Below are 16,947 nucleotides of genomic sequence, written 5' to 3'. Positions count from 1 at the left end.
GTGCATTACCTTACATTGCGTGCACTTTTGCGCCCTTACCACCTTACTCAATTGTCTTCTTTTGTCTCCCACCTCCGAGGATCTGGCTTTGGGGCAGAGAGAGAGGAGAGAGAGGTGCTGGCTCCGCAGTTGTGGGCCTGTACTTTCGCTGCTTGCTGCCGGGATCGATACACCATATGGACCGCAATTTTTGTGGCCGCCCACCATGGACCGCAGTCTTTTGCGGGCAAGCACCACCCGTTGATGGACCTCTGGGTCAACGTGGCACCTATGCCATACAGGTGAACCACTTATAGTTGGCCCCCCTGACGGCCACAATTTAGAAATGGACGCGGTTGGCGCCTTTCTTTATTTTTAAGGAAGCCAGAAGGCCAAGTGCTCCATGAAGGCAAGACCAGCGGCAGAACATCGGCCGGCTGCGACACCACCGGTGATTAATGAACACTTTATTGGTGCACCGGATGGTGCTGACTGTACATGATGGGGTGGTGCTGTTGGTGCTTGGATGGGGTGCTCTGCATATTATTAAAGGCCGTAGGGCCACAGGGCACTCGTGGGTTGGTGTATCGATGCTGGCATGCGTGCTCTCTCTCTATGCATAACATCTGCATGTGTTCCTCAAAGAACAGGTCCTGGATCGTAGTGTAAATATCAGTGTAGTCTTGTATAAATGATGCTCCCTACCGGCTGTATGTTTAGTTTGAGGATTCTTTCCGCGATTCGGTTATCCTGTGGGTGTGTTTCTGTGAGGAGAAGGGTGCAACGTCGCAGGGGGACATATTTACTCATTTGTGAACATCTGTAAAACTGTCGCACTCAGGGTTGAGTTAATAGTAGAGGGAACTACATCTGAGTGCCACACTAAAGTAAGTAAAAATTTATCGGGTCGGGACGCCCCGAGGTAGAGAAGGGTGCAATGTTGCGGATATGAGATTGGCCTCCATCCATATCCGCTTGTAAATATTCCCCTATTTCCCCAATACTTCCCAACTATCCCCAATCCCCCATTCCCTAGTCCCATTTTCTGTAAACAACACTCTGTAGACCCGCCCTTCCCCTATTTCCCCCATTAAATGTCGCATCCAGGTCCACCGCATCTCACGTAGACAACTATAGGACATCTTGCTAGTTATTCTTAGTCTATGTCAGTTAAGGACTCGTTTCCATTAATTCTGACTCTTCGTTGCACCAGAATGTGATTGTATGGCACCATTAGTAAGTTTAGGACCTCCCAATACCTCCCCGCATCTCTTCCTCATGGAACAACAACAACAACAACAACAACAGCGGCGGCGGCGCGGGGAGTGTGCGTCCTCACTCCGGCTTGGTTAGCCGCCATTGAACATGTGCTCCGACGGGGTTACCACGCAGGGGCTCGCTGTCAGCTCCTCGTCAAGGGCGGAGCCCGGTAACCCCCCGCACCCAATAGAAGCGGCGGACCGATTCCATCTGGGGCGGAGCTAACGAGCCGAGGGCGTGTCACTCCCCGCTGAGCATGCGCAGGAAGAGGGAGGTGACGTCAGATGCGCCCTCAGCTTGGAGAGAGAAGACGCCACCTCCGAGCGCAGCAATACCTCCCCGCATCTCTGGACCGGACCGTGTTTGATTCTGCCCCTGAGCCAAGGTGCACCTTGTGCTATCGACTGCCTGTCCTTCCTTGCCATCAATCCCCGTGTAAGTCAGTCTTGTCCCGTTTGTCTGTGGTCTGTCGGGGATAGATAAGACTGTGTTTAAGTGCCCATCTTTTCTGTGCTTTACCTCTTACCGTGTAATCTACCCGTTTCTGCATCACCAATTATATCCTCCTCCGGAGGTCTTGAGAACTGTACCCCTTGTGTCGTTGCATTAATCCCAGCCGTTGTGTCCTTTCCTTCATTGATTTAGCGTAGCGCGATTCGGCCAACGTTCGAGTGGAATCGGGCGGGATAGGGTTCTAATCGGGGAGTAACTGTTACAGACGCGGTTTTAGATGTTAGTTTACCGAGCGGTTTGGTATTACCGCGTCCGAACAGTTACTCCCCGATTAGAACCCTATCCCGCCCGATTCCACTCGAACGTTGGCCGAATCGCGCTACGCTAAATCAATGAAGGAAAGGACACAACGGCTGGGATTAATGCAACGACACAAGGGGTACAGTTCTCAAGACCTCCGGAGGAGGATATAATTGGTGATGCAGAAACGGGTAGATTACACGGTAAGAGGTAAAGCACAGAAAAGATGGGCACTTAAACACAGTCTTATCTATCCCCGACAGACCACAGACAAACGGGACAAGACTGACTTACACGGGGATTGATGGCAAGGAAGGACAGGCAGTCGATAGCACAAGGTGCACCTTGGCTCAGGGGCAGAATCAAACACGGTCCGGAACAGAGATGCGGGGAGGTATTGCTGCGCTCGGAGGTGGCGTCTTCTCTCTCCAAGCTGAGGGCGCATCTGACGTCACCTCCCTCTTCCTGCGCATGCTCAGCGGGGAGTGACACGCCCTCGGCTCGTTAGCTCCGCCCCAGATGGAATCGGTCCGCCGCTTCTATTGGGTGCGGGGGGTTACCGGGCTCCGCCCTTGACGAGGAGCTGACAGTGAGCCCCTGCGTGGTAACCCCGTCGGAGCACATGTTCAATGGCGGCTAACCAAGCCGGAGTGAGGACGCACACTCCCCGCGCCGCCGCCGCTGTTGTTGTTGTTGTTGTTGTTGTTGTTCCATGAGGAAGAGATGCGGGGAGGTATTGGGAGGTCCTAAACTTACTAATGGTGCCATACAATCACATTCTGGTGCAACGAAGAGTCAGAATTAATGGAAACGAGTCCTTAACTGACATAGACTAAGAATAACTAGCAAGATGTCCTATAGTTGTCTACGTGAGATGCGGTGGACCTGGATGCGACATTTAATGGGGGAAATAGGGGAAGGTCGGGTCTACAGAGTGTTGTTTACAGAAAATGGGACTAGGGAATGGGGGATTGGGGATAGTTGGGAAGTATTGGGGAAATAGGGGAATATTTACAAGCGGATATGGATGGAGGCCAATCTCATATCCGCAACAATATTTATTAAAAAGATAGTCAACATTTTGGGTGTTTTTTCCACATTTTGAAAATATGTGCAAGTTTTGTGCTTGACGAGTTTCAGATATTAATTCTGTAATATTTTTACACAACATATTATAAATGCAAGTAGATATGCGAGGTAAATTTTAAAATTAAAGAGGAACAGGTTGAGATGGTTTGGTCATGTGTTGAGGAAGGAAGAAAGTGACTGGTTGAGAAGAGTGATGGAAATGAATGTAGAAGGAAGTAGAGGACGGGGAAGACCGAGAAAGACTTGGCTAAAGATGGTCGAAGAAGAAATGCGGGCAAGGGGGTTAACAAGGGGAGATGGAGAAAATAGGGCAAAATGGAGAAGATTGTCATGGGGACTGCAAGGCTAACCTCCGCTCTAGCAGGGAAAATGGCCTTAAAATGCCTGTTGTTGTTGTAGATATGCGAGGTGGGTCACGAAAGTAAACAAAACAGGGGCTCGGCCCACGGTCTACACAGCTGGACCAAAAAAAGTAGGGGAATGATTGAACAGCGAGAAGAGGAGAGAGAGAGAGAGAGAGAGAGAGAGAGAGAGAGAGAGAGAGAGAGAGAGAGAGAGAGAGAGAGAGAGAGAGAGAGAGAGAGAGAGAGAGAGAGAGAGAGAGAGAAAGAGAAAGAGAAAGAGAAAGAGAAAGAGAAAGAGAGAAAGAGAAAGAGAAAGAGAAAGAGAAAGAGAAAAAGAGAGAAAGAAAGGGGCATTAACACAAGACACTGGAAGTGAAGGATAGAATGATAAGAGGGTTCATGGGCAAAGACAAAATATTGAGGAAAGGATGGAGGGTGACATGAGATGGTGGTGCACCACCTGCAATAAGTCTTGGAGGGGAGAATGTGATTGAATAGTTTCCAGAGGGCAGTTGCAGAAATGGGAGAAATGAGGAACCAAAAAGTGTGTGTGGAAAGTGTGCACTTTGAGTTGAATCAGGAGGGGATTACTGGAGGAACTTGTGTAGTGAAGGAGGGAGAGACTTATCAGTATCTTCCAAGACTCTCTGCCTTTTGACAGGCCGCATAAATGAGATGAGCCGCCCCGTCTGTCAAGTGAGGAACTGACAATGTGTTTCAGCCTAATCACATGACATGATAATAATGTTGAGAGCTTCTTATTTAACAAAAACCAAATCAGTTTGTGATGCTGCCATCTCTTCACCTAAATGAGAGGTTGCACAATCACAAACGGGTTTCCTGGATCCTGTGGAATATAAAGCTCTCACGCGGTCCCCATTGACCAACACGGACACCTTGTAGGCTATGAGTTTAAGGAATTATTGGGAATGATGGAAACCGCAGCTCAGTTTGGAAGACAGCTTTCATATGTGATCCACATCATGGCTGAGGGTGAAGCCGATAAAGTCAAGAAACCGAACCACTTCCTGTGTCTGACCAGGAAAATAGATCAGTTGGTTGTTTTTGACAATCGTCCCGGAGTGACAGGGTGAAACTGAGATTTGTCAGAACTGAATGAGATGGTCCAACAATCAGAACATCATAATTCATTTTGACGTATTACTAAATCATTTAGCTGCGAAAGTAAAAGTTGACTTGACAGACACAAACAGTGGATTTTCAGCAAAATGACGTCAGAAACCTCACCTGCTTCCACATACTCCATAACGAGGACCACGCGGTGATTGTATGGATCTTCTGTTGGGATGTCGATCAACTTCACTGAAAGGAAACAAGACAGTGGAGGACAAGTTAATATGGCATAAGAAACTCGGGGGGAGGAGGGGGGTTATCTGGGCAGTGTGCGTTCCGGTCACATTTCGTACCGAGTACATTTAGGTTCAGGCAAACAACTGATGAGAGTTATTCCGATAACACGACATTTGGCAAACACACAACTCAGATTCGGTTGGCAGAGAACATTTCATTTACAGTGTGTTGGAGTCTCATTATTAATTACACAAAAGCAAATGAAAGTGAAAGGCAAAGAACTGATAGGAGGATCCGGTTTCCAGCTACTCCTCTTCTCTTCGGTTGTTGACCACTTTCGTTCGTATCGTGGGCACATCACCACACATTTTGAGTGCCTGTTTTGTTACTTTTACATCTTGCACTCAGCAGTTCGTTGTTTTTTTCTCACATGGTCAATCACCATCACTAGACCTCATGAAGCCTGGTGTTGGCTTCACCGTGAAGGTGATTGGCTGGAGGCCTTCTGGTGTTGAAATTGAGCCCACATCATGCCGCTGAAATACCACCAGGAGGGTTGACTCAGACTGAAATCCTTCCATCGTCTCAAAATGTACCGGCCTACTGGTAACAGGGGCACTGCATCAGCAGCACAACCTCACTTCTGGAAGATGATGCAACCAGCAGCCACAGGCTGCATACAAAACAACAACTATTCCCATCCTCACGATTTAAAAAACAAAAAAACATCCTTATTCAGCTTGTACAGTGTCTGTGTCCTCTTCCCTCGCTCAATCTTCCTTAAAGCGTCGCTCTCTTGCATCCATTACCCTGCTATCAGTAAAGTACAAGGATCTGCACCCAGACTAAAGAGCTCAAGTGTGATTCCTTATAATCCTGTACACCATCCTGTCAAACCTCAAAGACAAATCTTGTCTTTCTTGGTATTTGAGGTAAATTTTAGAGGCGTTTGAAGTCAAAAGAATTGCATTTCAACCTCAATATGTATATTTATTCTCGAAAACTATTTATTCAAGTCTCTCTGAAACAGGAATTTTAATGGTGATCATTTTATTGCAAGTAATTTTCAATTTTCTCCAGATGATAAAGAAGAACCTCCCTTTTCAACAAACAACAACAACAACATGCATTTTAAGGCCATTTTCCCTGCTAGAGCGGGGGTTAGCCTTGTGGTCCCCATGACAATCTTCTCCATTTTGCCCTATTTTCTGCATCTCTCCTTGTTAACCCCCTTGCCCGCATTTCTTCTTCCACAATATTTAGCCAAGTCTTTCTCGGTCTTCCCCATCCTCTACTTCCTTCTACATTCATTTCCATCATTCTTCTCAACCAGTCACTTTCATCCTTCCTCAACACATGACCAAACCATCTCAACCTGTTCCTCTTCACAGCATCAATCACAGGCTCTATTCTCATCATCTTTCGCAATTCATCATTTGTCTTCCTTTTCGGCCTCAAAAAATTTCCCGACATCAAAATCAATATTTAATATCACCATTGTGTGCAGGGGATGTTGCAGAGAAGAACGAGTCGTCACATGCACTTGCAGGATGCAAAAGAAATGAAACACCTCAGCTGGGACATGTGCCAAGAAGTGCACAGTTCAACAAATTTACCTGCACGAGTGTGCATGTTCCGGTTCAGAGGTTGGAAAATCGAAACAGATAGCTTCTCGTCACCAAATTTATCAGCCGAGTCCTTAGTAACCATAGGCAGGTCCAAAGCCCAAGGAAAAAAAAGAACAGGACTTGGACTCGGAATGCTTCGTACTCAGACTCGGACAGCTTGGACTAGGACTCGGATATGGACCAGGTGGACTCGACTACAACACTGAAGGTGGTGGGACGAATCATCCTGGACAGGTCGCCACTCCGACGCAGGATATGATAGAATGCAAGCGATATTTTTTATTTAAGAACAAGCAATCCAAAAGGGGGCCGACACGATGGCCAAGAGCTCTCGTTGTGCGCAGACTCGCCTCATGGCCGTCTCGCCTGGGTTGGAAACTCGGCCCAGCTATAAACTATCATCCCGGTGTTTCACAGGCAGGGTGATTCAATAATTGTGCCGTCCCATGGAGGGAGGTTAAACTAGCATCCCATCTGCCACCCTCTTGAGGTGTGGATAAGTGTCCACCCCCCTGAGCTAATAATTGGTAGAAACACCTTTGACAGCAATTACAGCTGTGAGTCCATTTATATATAAATAAATATTTTGCTCATAGAGTTCAGAGAAGTGTTCACAGAATTAGCTTCTTGTAGTGATCATCTTCTGTGGAATTCCATAAGATCTCAGCATCTTCCACAGACTTGCTCTATGAACACGATCGAATTCCTTCTTGAAGTCAATGAAGTTGACATAAAGAAGTGTATTCCATTCTGAGCATTTATATTATTATATTATGAATAAAATTACACTGGAACTTCATTAAGTTTGAGTGAAATCCACACTTACTAATGTTTGGGTGATTTAGCGCCTTCATTATCGAAGCTTCCTGCCAGAGCTGCAAAAAAAAAAAAAAGTTAAAAGAAAGAAGGAGAAAAGAGAAAGAAAATTATACAAATTCCTTCTGTGAGCTGGATTAAGGTCAAGCCACACCATCACAATAACCACAAGATTGTAACTCACACACAGAGACAGACGCACAGCCTCAGGGGCCAAGAGACAAAGATGTATCACAGACAAAAGTTCTACCAGGACAGTTCAGGGGTAAGTTAAACTGTGTTCTTACTTCAGCAGTTAAAACACAACTATCTCCACATAAACACAAACTTACTTCCATTGAATTTTCCAAAGATCGTGCCTTCTTCAAAGCAACCTGAAAGAGGGGACAAGAGATCGTATTATAACATGTCAGCTACAATGCAGCAAAATGAGTGGAACAAATGATATTGGTGTGGCGTGATGTACAATTATTATTTCTGTTTATGCTGAAGCCAACGTAGGAGCTGAATGAGAAAAAGGAACAACTTCACACAGACGTGGAATCGGTAAACGATTACATCAGCACAACACAAGTGAATCCAGTCGGGTGGTAGAAATTGGAAAAAGGACAAAACATTGAGGTGCAAGGGATGAGGGAGTAGAAGAGGATGGGGGCAGCGATGGACATCAAAGGGTTAATTTGGGGGGGGGGGGGGGAAGCAATGGTAGGAATGAAGGAGCCCCCTCAACTTTGCATCAAGGAGTTTTCCCCATTATGTTTGGTGAGATTTCTGACACACAATCATCATCTGTCACAGATTGCACATTATTTGTTCATTGTAATCACATCTATGATGTAATCTTCCACAGGAGTGATGCGAGGCCTGCAAGTCAAAAGAAAAAGCATCTGTGATCTCATCAGAAAGAGAGAAGACACATTCAGATGCAGGAGAGTTTCCTGATCCCTTAGCTCTCATCCTTCCTTCGTCCATGTGTCTCTCCATCATGTCCCTCCACACTGCCATCTGTGTTTTCCACCATGTTCTGTTCTGTGTTCTATCTCGCTCTCCCGTGTGCTGTTCCCTCTCCCAAAAAGTGAAATCAAGACAGAGGAAGTATACCACAAGCTCGTACCTCTTCTGCTGAGTCGATATTCTTTGCTTTGTAAATAAATCCAGCACTTCCTTCTCCAATTTTGGATATAACTTCCCACATCCTGAACTGAAAACAAAGGAATAATTAGAGCTTTACAATAGTGCTTCTGAAATAAAACAGAAATAACAAAGCCATGTTTAAATGATTATTTCACATCAACTAGATAATCATCATCATCATCATCCTCATCATCATATTCATGTTCCATGGCCTCTTCAGAGCAGATACTTGGACACAATGCTGGTCACATCACCACTCCGGCTCAGGAAGCTGGAACACGAATTTGAAATGGGCTCAGGGTGCCAGCGATAGTTTGCCTCCTCTTTGTGAAGGACACCATGGGATCTTTAATGTCCAACAACTAATTCTGGCATAAGGATGACCAGTTTAACATACATCCGAGGGACGGCACACACATTGATGAATCACACGGCCTATGAAACACCGGAATGACAGTTCATAGCTGGGTTGGGATTCAAACCCAGGCTGGGCAGTACACATCAACGACTGTAAGATATCTCATGGGAACTAAAAAAGAGGAAATAATTGGTATAATAAATTAATATAGCAATACCACCGATTATGTCGTAACGTAACCACTACCAGACCACTACCAGACACCACTACCAGACAGACACCAGACACCACTACCAGACTTGCGTCGCCTCAACTCACACTTACATCGCTTTATAAACCACATCTTTAATCTCTCACGTTTTCAGAACTACCAAGACTGATAGAAACGCCATAATACATCGCAAAGTACAAAATTGGGAGATTGCAAATTCGTAGACAGAACAACTGTATGTTTGTGTCCTTGAATACAGCTGTCATTAATCAAAAAGAGAGGAATATCACCGGTAAAAAGTGAAATACAATGCGGGAAGTGGCGACGTTAGGAACGCGTCCCACGCTTGTCTTATTAAAGCTCATAACAACTAGAACGACACTCTTCGACGTCATGACATCGACTGATATGCCCCCACCCACATTATTGCAACATCATACATACTTGTACCAAGTTTGATTTAAATCCATTCAGCTGCTCTCAAGTATCATATTTTTACCTGACATGACCTCTGACCTCACCAAAGTCACAAAATCACCTCACTTCTCATAGTTGATGCAAAAATATAATCAGTTCATCTTTGCATCATAATATACACTTACAGTGCATTCAGAAAGTATTATGTCGGGTGGGGTAGCAATATGTAGAGCCAGATAGATCTGTGTAGGTAGGTATTCGTCTGTCGCGGTAAGGAATCTGACTTGGAATAAGTTTCATGTGTAGGCGTTTTGTCGGTAAGGAGTATACTTGTGAACCTATCAGGAGGTTCGTGTGTAAGTAGAGTAGGGATTAAAGAATAAAGCCCCTGTGTGTCTCACCTGGTTAGCCAAACCTTTGTCCCTTTTGGCACTGCAGACCAACATAGACATTCCGACAGGTCCTTAGTGCAACACTAAGTAATTCCCTTCCCTGACGAGACTCTGGAAGAGAACCGGCAAAAGGAAACCAGGCCGGGACACCACCGATAATGGCCGCCACCACCTACACCTCCGGCGGGCCTATCCACCTCGAATAGCACGCGCTATGACCACAGAGTAGGGAGCGAGGTTGGGAGGCGCGGTGGGCGTGGGCCTGAGCGAAGCTGGGAGGTTCGGTGGAAGGGACTGATTGGTTGGCAGCGCGCCGGCGTCACCGGCCAGCAGAGATTAGCGAGCGCCGAACGCGACGACGAGAAGCGAGTTGGAAGGACGGAGAGAGACTTGGCAGTGAGTGAGAGAGTTGCCCGAGTTGAGGAGCACGGAAGTTTTCCCAGCCAGAGCAGTTGGCAAGCGGTTCGGACAAAGATCCCGGCCGTGGCAGTTGCGAGCAGTTGACCAGCTCGGTTCGCAGTTCACGGTTCGAGTTGACAGTCCTGGTGAGATCCGAGTTGGCTTGTCGACCGTGCGCGAGGGTCGACCTCTTGGTGCTTGGTGCTCGGTGCTTTGGAGCTTGGAGCGAGGAGTGCCGCTGGACGAAAGGAGCCGCGTGTGGGCAACGGAGATTGAAGACGACGGACAGATAAGGCCGAGTTGTGCGTTCACAATTGCATGACGAGACATTTCTTTTGGTATTCCTTTCCCTCGTCTGTGTTTGAGATCTGTCGTGTGGGGGCGTCCCGACCCGATTCGGATATTCATTACCGGCGAGTGCTTTTCCTGTGTCCTTGCCTTTTTACTTTAATAAACCCTTATATTATTTTCTGTACATATACCTGAACACAGTTTCCGTGTGGTTGATTTTAACAGGTAAGGCTGCAGGGGTCTTGTGCCCCCCTCCATCCTGCGCGCTTTGGTGTAGCTATTGTTTTTGGAATCCGCCATTGAGTTTTCGCCTCGGGGGCTAAGGCATCCGTGACCGCCTGATATTAATCAAAGGCGGCCGCGCAACAGTATTCAGACCCCTTCACTTTTTTCACATTTTGTTATGTTTCAGCCTTATGCTGAAATCATCTGATCATAAGAAAGATCATATGATCATAAGATCATAAGAAATCATCTTATGCTGATGGAAACATCTCAAAGATGATTTCAAAATGATTTCTCAAATGATTTCTCAAAATGATGATTTCTCAAAATCGATTTCAGCATAAGGCTGAATATAAGAATATATATATTCTTATATTCAGCCTTATGCTGAAATCGATTAAATTCATTTTTCCCCTCATCAATCTGCACTCAATACAAAGAGAAAACAGGATTTTAGAAAGTTTTTAAAATTTATTAAAAAAAAAAAACTGAAATATCACATTGACATAAGTATCCAGAGTCCAGACCTTTGCTATGACACTTGAAATTTAGCTCAGGTGCCTCCCATTTCTCTTGATCATCTTTGAGATGTTTCCACACCTTGATTGGAGTCCACCTGTGGTAAATTCAATTGATTGGACATGATTTGGAAAGGCACACACCTATCTATATAAGGTCTCACAGCTGACAATGCATATCAGAGCAAAAACCAAGCCACGAGGTCGAAGGAACTGCCTGCAGAGCTCAGAGACAGGATTGTGGCGAGGCACAGATCTGGGGAAGCCTACAAAAAAAAATTCTGCTGCATTTAAGGTTCCCAAGAGCACAGTAGCCTCCATCTATCTATAATTCCAGTAATCTCTGTCTGTACGTTTGTCTGTGACCGCTGTTTCTCGACAACCACGGGTCCGATATACTTTTAACTTGCCAGGTATATTGCTGGGGACCCGAGGATGTGCCTTTTCAAGGTTTCATATTAATCGGACAATTACTTACCGAGCTATGTCCAAAAAACGATTCAACCAATCAGAGAGCAGCGAACGATCGCGTGTGCCGGCGTTGCGAATGGACCAAACCATTCCATGTAAATAGAGGGGGGGGGGGGGTTCTGTGGTCGTTGCGAATGGACGAAACCATTTCATGTAAATAGAGGGGGGGGATTGTCACTGTACTCGCAAGCCGTTCGCCGTTCGCTTTGGCGTTGCGAATGGACCAAACCATTTCATGTAAATAGAGGGGGGGGATATAATTTTAGATAGATATATAGTACGGGCATATATATAGTACGGGCATGCCCTAGTCTATCTATAATTCCAGTAATCTCTGTACGTTTGTTTGTCTGTGACCGCTGTTTCTCGACAACCACGGGTCCGATATACTTTTAACTTGCCAGGTATATTGCTGGGGACCCGAGGATGTGCCTTTTCAAGGTTTCATATTAATCGGACAATTACTTACCGAGCTATGTCCAAAAAACGATTCAACCAATCAGAGAGCAGCGAACTATCGCGTGTGCCGAACGTGGCGGACACACTCTGCCTCGGATGGCACATTTGAGAGCGTATTCATTTATTTCACGTTTGCAAACTATGTTGGCGTTAAACTATGTTTTAAAACTAATAAAAACGAATTTGCGATTCATTCGCTTTCCTGCGCGTTTGTGCACGCGATGGCGATTTCTTTACCAAACTCCGGAAGCCGTTCGCTTTGGACCAAACCATTTCATGTAAATAGAGGGGGGGGATATAATTTTAGATATAGATATAGTACGGGCAATGCCCTAGTAATTCTTAAATGGAAGAAGTTTGGAACAACCAGGACTCTTCCTAGAGCTGGCCGCCCGGCCAAACTGAGCAATCGGGGGAGAAGGGCCTTGGTAAGAGAGGTGATCAATAACCCGATGGTCACACATGAAAGCCCACAGAATCTTGTTTCTCAGTCTGAGAGTCCTTTAGGTGCTTTTTTGCAAACTCCAAGCGGGCTTTCATGTGTCTTTCACTGAGGAGAGGCTTCCGTCTGGCCAATCTACCATAAAGCCCAGATCGGTGGAGTGTTGCAGTGATGGTTGACCTTCTGGAAGTTTCTCCCATCTCAACACAGGATCTCTGGAGCTCAGGTTAGAGTGACCATCGGGTTCTTGGTCACCTCTCTTAGGCCCCCTTTACACAGCACGGAGATCGTTGGGTGACCATTGAGCGATCAAAAATTGGCCCGATCTCTCAACGATCTCCTAAGCCTCGAAAAAGCCATTTCTGTGTAAATGTTTGGGAGATCCTTGTGCGCTCGTTGTGCGATCAAAAATTCAATTTTCGGCAACTTTCATGGCGATCTATAGAGATCTTTGAGCGACCTTGGCGATCATTGAGCGCCCATTGAAACATCCTTGAGATATCAATGGAGACTAAGCCTCCTGCAGCGACCATTGAGAGTTTGCTGAGCGCTCGTTGTGTGACCAAGAGAGATCACTGAGAGATATACGGAGATCGCTGAGAGATCAGGTGCGACCAAGAGAGATCACTGAGAGACCAGGAGAGATCACTGAGGGATCATTGAGAGTTCCTTGGGCGACCAAGGAGGTTGCTGAGCGTTTCTTGGGCGACAGGGAGCCTCTGGGTATATATATATATATATATATATATATATATATATATATATATATATATATATATATATATATATATATATATATATATATATACATATATATATATACATATATATATATATATATATGAGAGGTTTCTAGTGCTCTTCCATCAGTCTCTGACAAAGTGTTGAAGAAGAAAAATTTCCAGCAGCTTCCTCCTCTGGAACTTCGGGACCACCTAGACCACCTTGACCAGCACCTTGACCTTCAGAGGATCTCAGTCTTGGCTTCTTGGTCTTCTTCCTGATGCCTTTCATTCAGTTCTTGTTCAGTTCTTGTTCTTGTTCTTGTGTTCTTCAGCAAGTCCACAGAGAGAATGAAAAATAGGGGGTTTAGCACCCGTATTCATAGCCCCCAATGCCGCACTTCTCATCACCGCGGCAATCTCTCCCCAATCTCTCAACGAACGCTCAACAATCTCTCAAGCGGAAATTGATCGCCCAATGATCTCTCAGCAATCTCCGCCCCGGTCTTTCAATGAACTCTATTGGTCTTTCATCGAACGCTCAGCGATCCCTCACTGATCACTCAGCCATCTCTACCTTCGGGGTGGAAAAATTTGGCGTTCATTGAAAGATTGCTGAGAGATCATTGGGAGATTGATGAGATCGTTGAGTGCTCCTTGAGCGTTCGTTGAGCGTTCGTTGAGAGATCGCTTCCCTTGGCGATCGTTGAGAGATTGTTTTGGACTGAGTCAAAACTTTGAGGAGACCGTGGCGACCGTGGAGATCACTGGAGATCACTGGAAGATCATTGAGAGATCATTGAGAGATCTTGGCGATCGCTGGGCGCTCATTGAGATTTTTTCATCGCTCAACGATCTCTCAACGATCGCCACCCCTGTGTAAAGGGGGTATTACCAAGGCCCTTCTCCCCCGATTGCTCACTTTGGCCGGGCGGCCAGCTCTAGGAAGAGTCCTGGTTGTTCCAAACCTCTTCCATTTAAGAATTATGGAGGCCACTGTGCTCTTGGGAACCTTCAATGCAGCAGAATTTTTTTGTAGAATTCCCCAGATCTGTGCCTCGACACAATCCTGTGTCTGAGCTCTGCAGGCAGCTCCTTCGACCTCATGGTTTGGTTTTTGCTCTGATATGCATTGTCAGCTGTGAGACCTTATATAGACAGGTGTGTGCCTTTCCAAATCATGTCCAGTCAATTGAATTTACCACAGGTGGACTCCAATCAAGGTGTAGAAACATCTCGAAGATTATCATGGGAAATCGGAGGCACATGACCTAAATTTCAAGTGTCATAGCAAAGGGTATGAATACTTATGTCAATGTGATATTTCAGTTTTTTCTTTTTAAAAGATTTGCAAAACTTTCTAAAATCCGGTTTTCTATTTGTCATTTTGGGGTATTGAGTGTAGATTGATGAGGGAAAAAATTAATTTAAACGATTTCAGCATAAGGCTGCAGCATAACAAAATGTGAAAAAAGTGAAGGGATCTCAGTACTTTCTGAATGCACTGTATACCAAGTTTAGGCAAAGTCCCATCACTGATTCACACGTTAGAACAGTGACAGATTTTTTTTTTACTTCACAGGACCTCTGACCTTTGACCTCTTGACACCAAAATTCAATCAGTTCATGTTTACATCATGATAATACCTGTACCAAGTTTGATTTAAATCACTTCAGCTGTTCTTAAGTTATCACATTTTTACCCGACATGACCTCTGAACATTAATCTGTTGATGGCACAATCCAAGCAGTTCATGTTTGAATCATATTTACTTGTACCGAGTTTGTTCAAAATCCCATTAATGGTTCACGAGTTGGTGCAGCAACATAATTTTTACTTAACATGACCTCTGGCCTTTGACCTCTTGACTCGTAAATCTAATCAGTTAAACTTTAAATCATGAAACATACCTGTGCCAAGATCGATTTTAATCCCTTCAGCTATTCTCAAGTTATCACATTTTTACCGGAAATTACCTCTGAACTTTGATCTTTTGATGCCACAACCCAATCAGTTCATGGTTGCATCACACATACGAGTACCACGTTTGCTCAAAATCCCATTACTCGTCCACACGTTAGAACAGTGACAGATTTTTTACTTAACGGGACCTCTGACCTTTGACCTCTTGACCCGAAAATTCAATCAGTTCATGTTTACATCATGATAACACCTGTAACAGGTTTGATTTAAATCACTTCAGCTGTTCTCAAGTTGTCACATTTTTACCTGTAATGGCCTCTAAACATTGATCTGTTGATGGCACAATCCAATCTGTTCATGGTTGCATCATATATACCAATACCAAGTTTGTTCAAAACCCCATTACCGGTTCACGAGTTGATGCAGCAACATAATTTTTTACTTAACATGACCTCTGAACGTTGACCTCTTGACTCAAAAATCTAATCAATTAATCTTTAAACTATTAAACGTACCTGTGCCACGATTGAATTACATCGCCTCAGTCGTTCTCCAGGTATAGACCTATCACAGACCTTGACCTTTGACCTCTCGACACAAAAATCAAATACGTTCATCTTTACATCATAATAGATAGTTGTACCAAATTTGGTCAGAATCCCATCACTGGTTCACAAGTTATCGCAGCAACAGGATTTTTAACAAACATGCCATCTGACCTTTGGACAGTCCGCAGAGGCATAAAACATTGTTTTGATTCAGGCCGTTTTGATAATCGTCACACTTTTCATAACGCATCCCCAATGCAAACCGAACTAATACTGTAAAAAGGTAATCGAATGTCTTGCTTACCACGACCTGCCCCACATGGTACTCTTTATCCTTCTCTATGCAAGTAATCTCATCATCTTCACCATGATGGAGAGAAGATCCTGGAAAGAAGAGGCAAAATTAACAACAACAACAACAACATGCATTTTAAGGCCATTTTCCCTGCCAGAGCGGGGGTTAGCCTTGCGGTCCCCATGACAATCTTCTCCATTTTGCCCTATTTTCTGCATCTCTCCTTGTTAACCCCCTTGCCCGCATTTCTTCTTCCACCATCTTTAGCCAAGTCTTTCTCGGACTTCCCCGTCCTCTACTTCCTTCTACATTCATTTCCATCACTCTTCTCAACCAGTCACTTTCATCTTTCCTCAACACATGACCAAACCATCTCAACCTGTTCCTCTTCACAGCATCAATCACAGGCTCTATTCCCATCATCTTTCGCAATTCATCATTTGTCTTCCTCTCTCTCAACGATACTCCGCACATCCACCGAACCATTCGCATTTCCACCCTTTCCAGCCTTCTTTGCTGCTCTACATTCATGACCCATGTCTCGCTCCCATAAGTCATAACACTTCTCACACATGCAGCATACACCTTTCCCTTCAGCTTCAACGACACTCCCCTCCTCATCAGCACGCCACTCAGTTCCCGAAACTTCTTCCATGCACATCTCACTCCAGCAACCGTTGCCGAGTCTGATCCACCTTCTCCATTCAGCATGTCTCCGAGGTAGCAAAATGTTTTCACACCTTCCAGCTTCACGCCGTCTCCAAGATCCAACTCAACATTTCCTCCATCTGCAGCTCCCTCTGTGCACACCTTACATTTGAATGTAGCTGCCACACTGGTTAATGACCCTCTCAGACTGCTACATTTTTGATGAACCCACTCAGCGCACATTGTACATTGAATGCAGTTCATTCCGACACCCTTCCTGCACACAGCACATGGCCACTTCCCAGTTCTTTCC

The 16,947-nt window shown here is 45.2% G+C and overlaps 1 long non-coding RNA gene across 2 annotated transcripts; it reads right to left on the bottom strand.

Moving 5' to 3' along the window:
* Positions 1-4,706: 4,706 nt before the first annotated feature.
* LOC144893632 (uncharacterized) lies at positions 4,707-16,031 on the bottom strand. 2 transcript variants are annotated; one of them, XR_013624548.1, is made up of 5 exons: positions 15,996-16,031; positions 8,295-8,381; positions 7,513-7,554; positions 7,191-7,239; positions 4,707-4,748 (listed from the first exon to the last, which is right to left on the bottom strand). It is a non-coding gene; the product is annotated as an uncharacterized LOC144893632 (long non-coding RNA). The 2 variants fall into 2 exon arrangements; XR_013624547.1 differs by lacking the exons at positions 8,295-8,381; positions 15,996-16,031 and adding an exon at positions 8,008-8,132 and having other exon boundaries at positions 4,720-4,748.
* Between the last annotated feature and the right edge of the window lie 916 nt (positions 16,032-16,947).

This window comes from Myxine glutinosa, chromosome 1, assembly GCF_964187855.1.
Source record: "Myxine glutinosa chromosome 1, kmMyxGlut1.1, whole genome shotgun sequence".
NCBI classification, from domain to species: domain Eukaryota; kingdom Metazoa; phylum Chordata; class Myxini; order Myxiniformes; family Myxinidae; genus Myxine; species Myxine glutinosa.
Note: the sequence above shows the minus strand (reverse complement) of the source record. Positions and strands in the feature narration are given on the sequence as shown.